Source organism: Bison bison, unplaced genomic scaffold, assembly GCF_000754665.1.
Source record: "Bison bison bison isolate TAMUID 2011002044 unplaced genomic scaffold, Bison_UMD1.0 scf7180017864331, whole genome shotgun sequence".
Classification (NCBI taxonomy): domain Eukaryota; kingdom Metazoa; phylum Chordata; class Mammalia; order Artiodactyla; family Bovidae; genus Bison; species Bison bison.
In genome coordinates, this window is record NW_011494903.1 from 4,984,211 (window position 1) to 4,990,235 (window position 6,025).

Below are 6,025 nucleotides of genomic sequence, written 5' to 3' on the forward strand. Positions count from 1 at the left end.
GAGCCACCTTCGAAGCCCTCTGCTACTCTGCATGTCTGCTAAGTCGCTTCAGTTGTCTGACTCTGGGCAACCCTGTGGACTGTAGCCCACCAGGCTCCTCTGTCCATGGGATTCTCCAGGCAAGAATACTGGAGTGTGTTGCCATGCCCTCCTGCAGGAAATCTTCCCCATCAGAGATTGAACCCATGTCCCTGTGGTTCCTGCATCGACAGGTGGATTCCTTACCTCTGAGCCACCTGGAAGCCCTCTGCTACTCTGAAAGGTGATAACTGACTTCTTTTCAAAGCTTTGTTCCCCATTTGGCCAGATATCAACCTCTACCACCAATAAAGAGTCGAACTGATTTCTCTGTATTTGGACTCAGTTCTTGCCTCAACAAAAAATACTAAGTCCCAGTTTCAAAGAAAAATGATACAATACATCCCCCATGTACTCCCCACTGCTGTCCTTAAAGCAGATGTGCAAATGTCAGTGCACTCACAGATACCAGTGAAGTCATTTGATCCCACGTTTTCTCAATAGTAAGAGTGTGTCACTCACTCAAAGAATGACCTTGGATAAGTCACTTAACCCTCTCTGCCTCAGTTTTCTCTCCTGGAAAATTAAGATTAGACTATAAGCTTCAGGTGCTTTTCAGCTCTGCTGCTGCTGCTGCTAAGTCGCCTCAGTCGTGTCCGGAATTCCCTAATTCTATAGGTGATACAGTTCCTCAGAGTTACAACTTGAACCTAACTGGAATCAGCAAAGCACAGCCCTCAGGCCAAATCCTACCTACCGCCTCCTTTTATGTGGTCTGAGGACTAAGGATAGTCTTCATGTTTTAAATGGTTGAAGAGAAAAAATAAAGAGTAGTATTTCATGACATGTGAAAATTACATAAAATTCAAATCTCAATGTCCATAAATAAAGCTATATGGGAACACAGCTGTGCCTGTTCATTTATATATTATCTATGGCTGCTTTTGCCATACAAGGGTAGAGTTGAGTGGCTGCAAGAGAAACTGTATGGCCTGAAAGCCTAAAATATTTCCTATATCTACCCAAAAGAGCCTGCCCTTTACAGAAAAAGTTTGCCAAACCTAACTTGAAGCCACTAGACCCTTTGCAGAGTAAGAGTCTGCTGGAACCCTCTTACCTGATTAAGGTTGTATTACCAGGAAAGAAGACTCCCATAAAGTAATCCTAAGAACCAAAAACAAAATTATGGGTAATTAGGCAATTTGATACCTATAAAAGAAACGGCTGGAAATCACTGATAAATCTACCATGTCAGTGTCAGAATCAATTTCTTAAGAGAAACAATTTACTCCAAAGAAGTTATCTACTTTACAATTTAGTCCTTACAAGGAGGCCAATACAGTCCATTCTTTCCCTTTCTTTTTTTTCCTCTTTTGTCTCTAAGTGGTTTGAAGGATAGAACATTTTTCTTTCTATTATAAGTAATCGTATCATTGGTGAAAATGACTGTTAAAGAGTGAACGAGCATGAAAGAAATCCCTGCCCAATAAAGTGGTGACTTTGAAAAGGAAATTGCCCTGCCCCAGTGATGGATTCGGGCTCAGCCGTCATGACCCCCATTATGAGGAAGTCCAGGGACCCGTGTCCTGGCCCTTACAGGCAGAGCAGCTGCAAGGCTCCCTTGGGAGCTCACCAGGACTCTCTGTGAAGGGCCAAAGGCTGCCCTGCCACCCCACGGCCCCACCAGGTTGCAGCTCGCAGCACTGAGTGTGCGGGGACCCCTCCACCTAGCCTGGAATGTCCCCCCTTGGCTCCCCCTCCTCTCTGCCTACTACCCCTATCAAGCCCCAGTTTGAGTTCCAAATATGGTCATACTCAAGGCCCATAGCCTCAGGATATCCTGTATTCTTTATCACTTATTGTTTGTGTTTTCTCTTCCTCCCAAGAATCTGCCTGCAATGTGGGTGACCTGGGTTTGATCCCTGGGTTGGGAAGATCACCTGGAGAAGGGAAAGGCTCCCCACTCCAGTATTCTGGCCTGGAGAATTCCAGGACTGTATACCCATGGGGTCACAAAGAGTCGGACACGACAGAACCACTTTCACTTTCACTTTCACTTTTTTTCTTCCCCTGGACTTTGGGCACTGGGAGCACCCATGATTTTGACATCTTTCAGTTAAAGATCCACAATGAGTTCTGATGAAGATGATGATAATGGTGAAATGGGAAATTAGCAAGGTGATGAACTTTTTTTTCTCAAAGAGGAGATGAGATGCTTGAACCATACTTGCTTCTCTCCATCTGAGTTTCTGGCAGGGTTTTCCAGATGAGAGGCTGAGATCTAAGGACACTGTGAGATTTCTTAGCAGTGTGTTGTTATTACTTTATCAGGGGACCATCCATCTATTCAGCACAAAAGTGGTTCTCTTCTAGACGGCACATTGTTCTCTTCTGGATGATGTTGAGGAACATCAAATCAAACATTATCTTTGTCTCCTGGAGAAGGAGAAGAGGTGGACACAGAGCTATTGGGGGGCCCTACTTCCAGTATCTGGGGACTTTGAGATGGTGACATCAGGCCATCCCCTCGTGCCCAAGACACTGAATGCTTGCTTCCTGGCAGTCACTCCGGAAGCAGCTTTGTTTCTCATTGTCTGTGAAGGCCTGCGATTTTTGTCAATATCAACTCCAGTACTTTTAAATATTGGGCTTTATAGTGGGGGATCTTGAAAAATTTTAGACTTTTTCACCTCTTCTGTAGTCGCTGGAATGTTGTAATCATCTAAAAAGTGTTCTTTCAAAACTATAAGTATTTGCTTTAACTCTAAGTTAATTTTATAGTTTCTTTTATGTTACTATATAAGATAATTAGTAGTATTTCAAAAGGATTTAATGTTTTGGAAAAGTCTGAGTCCTAGAACCTATCAAAATAGGTAAGCCTCTTAGTTTGGCTCGCAAAAAGAATCATCATATTAATGATTATTATAATCATTAGGGGAAAGAAAACTGACTAGTACCTCAACCCTGGCTGCACTTAGAACAGCTTAAAACAAAATACCAACTCCTGGGCCCCACCACCCAAGAAATTCACATTTAACTGTCCAGGAACAAGGACGAGGCATGGGTATGTGTTTGCAATCTCCCCAGGGTTCCACTTGCCAGGTAAAAATCACATCTGAGCACCTCACATATACCTCTATTACAGCATTTATCACTTTATACTATGATTACTTATGTACATGCCTCCCTCTCCTTAGAGATGGTAAGCTTCCAGAGAAAGAGGAGTCATATCTTATCTATCCTTGAGTCTTGTAGTGGACAGAGGTTTGTTAAACTCCCAAGTGCCTGCCATTAACACAGCTCCTTCTGGGTGCCCAAATCCTATGCAGGGAAGGCAAAGAGGAACTCTAGGAAGTGTCTTAAGTGAAGATGGCCAGTCTCGGAACCATGAGACCCAACAACGTAGACGTGGGTGATTAGTCCGGGAATAAGAACCTGACTAAGGTCTGTTGTGCTCCAGGGTGTCCAGTAACCTGTATGTCCTGACTCAAAAGCTCTCAGTCCATCTCAAGCACCTAGCTAGTGCCCAGTGGGGCCAATAAGATCCTCTCGCTGAAGGAGTTTAAATGTGAGATCAACAGAGAGCTGAGCAGTTGGTAGCAGGAGCAGAAGCCAAGAGACACCCGGAGAAAAACACAGAGAGAGGAGCTGAATCACGTTGGCGGCTAAGCCTGTTAGAAGGGACGGCAGATGCCTGTGGCTCAGGGGGGCAGCAAGATAACCCAGTCACAGAGCCAGATCCTGAATGACCTTCCAGTTCCTGAACTTCAATCCAGTTTTCGTGAGGCCTGGCTGGGTGGCCTTTCCGGAAGGCTTTTCGGAGACACGTGGCTGAGCAGTGAAGATTCCGGTCAGCCTTCCTTCCAGTCAACTCCCATTACTTAGGGTAAACTCAGTGGTATCTGTGCTCTGCAACCCCCCCAAAATCCCAGTTAGCACAATCCCCAGGGTCTAGCACTTTGCCTGGCACAACATCGAGCACTAAATCATTGCAAGTGTTTGGAAGGCAGGACCATCCCCAGTGGAAAAGCCTTCAGAAAATGAAGAAATCATTCACGGTGAAGAACACCGGCGAGGGTCGCCTTCGAATTACAAAAATAGTGTTAAAATAGGATAAGTATATTAAGCTTAGCCCATTTTCAAACCCATCTACATTTCTACCGTAATCTATCAAAGAAGGATATGTCACATTCTGCAGAACTCCAGTAGGCATCCTAATTTCAGCTAAGGTATGTCTGGATGACTTTTCACTCCGCTTAACCTTAAATCGTGGTAACATTAATAACAATTTTCCTCCCACGCTAACATCACTGTCAAACCTCCAAAGTAGCTGATATTTGTCTTTCAAGAAGTTTAGTAATATGGGCTCTTCCCCCGACACTGCCACACACATTTCCCCTGTCTATTGTCTGTATCAGTTACTCCACGAACACATACTCCTCAACAGCCGGATGAGTCATAAAATAAGAGGTACATGGATGTAAACTGAGCCTGTTTATGCTCTCCCTGGCCCCAGCTAATAAAATAAAAGAGGTCCCACTGAATTCAGGTCCAATGGCTTCCGGAAAACAGGTTTCTGCTTAGCAAAGACATACCTTACTCAGTACATTATTTTAAAGGTAGAGCTAATTTCATGCCCTGGGTGAATGCAACGGATTTATGGGAGAGTCATGTGCAGGGTGTGTAAGGACTTGCCCTCCTCACGTCCTCTACAAAAGAAGGCTCTGGCGCGTCTGGTGGTGAGCAAACCAACAAAAGGAATGCCTAAAAGGTCTCACAGAGATCAGGAATGGGCGCTGGGTCCCTGCTCACTGGAAACTCAGTACCCAAAGCAGTGCTTGCTTAGGTCTCCTATCTGCATTTTCGAAAATAAAAGCAGGTTTAGTCCAACCTTCCCCGACCTGTTCTCAATCAAGTGATCTTACGCCTCTGGAATTGAGATTCTGAATGTATGTGTCTACCCCACGTTTGGTATTATATTACAACAGCATGAAAATGGAGCCTAGGACCGAGGAGCGGCCAGCCTCAGAAGCCTTCTTCATTGCCTGCCGTGTAATACATGATATGCAAAGCCTCTGACTTCAGCCAGCAGATATGTGGAGACCGTGTTGGCCCTAGCATGGGGGCTAAACTAATGTGTGTTTAGGTCAGAAAGCGAATCAGAAAAGCCACTGGAGGGCACGTCACGGAGTGAGAGCCCTATAAATTCTGCCCCAGTCTCAGCGTCCCCTGGCAAACACTCAGCTTCCCTCCCTGGGCCGCTGCACATCTCTCCTTCGTAGTGCTGGAGAACTCCGGCCAGCAGCAGCTCTCCTCGCCACTGCCTTCTGCCCTGCAGAAAAGCCAGAGAGCTAGACATCGAGGTGGAAGGAAAGCCCAGTGCAGCCCTCCACTCGACACAGCCCCGGCTCAGAGAGCTAGGCGCGAGGGCGAAGCCGGGCGCGGGCGCCGCGGTCAAGTTCAGATTTCTCCCTTCGGTTGGTCCGCGCAGATCTCCGCACATTCCTCCGGATCTTCCCGGCGAGGAGAAAGCGCGAGCCCGGCCGCGTCTCCACGCGCTGAGCGCTCTCTCCCTGCACCCCGGGGAGGGGCGCCTCGCGTCACCCACTCGCACCCGGAGCCCCCCGCTTCGGGAGCTCGGGCGCCTCCTCGCTGTTCTCCTTTCCCTCCCCGCCACCGCCGCCGCTCGACCCCTCCCCTCCCGGGGCCCCGCGCCTCCCCTCCCCCATCCCGGCCCCCGGCCCGGGCTCTCCAGGACCAGCCTGCGCTCCTGGCGCCCTCATGTCTTCGCGGGACTCTCGGCGCCGGTTGACGTGGTGTCTCGTTCGGATTTCCAGGCCAGACCTCAGCTCCGGCGGCAGCATCAGCCCGGCCCGTCTCGTGCTCTCCGGCGCGGCGCCCCAAGAAGGCGCAGAGCGCGGCCGCCGCCGCTGAAGCGCCCGCCGCGCCCCGCGCCCGCGCGGCCCCGGCTGAGAGCGCGGCGCGCGCAGCCCTGTCACCCCCCAAC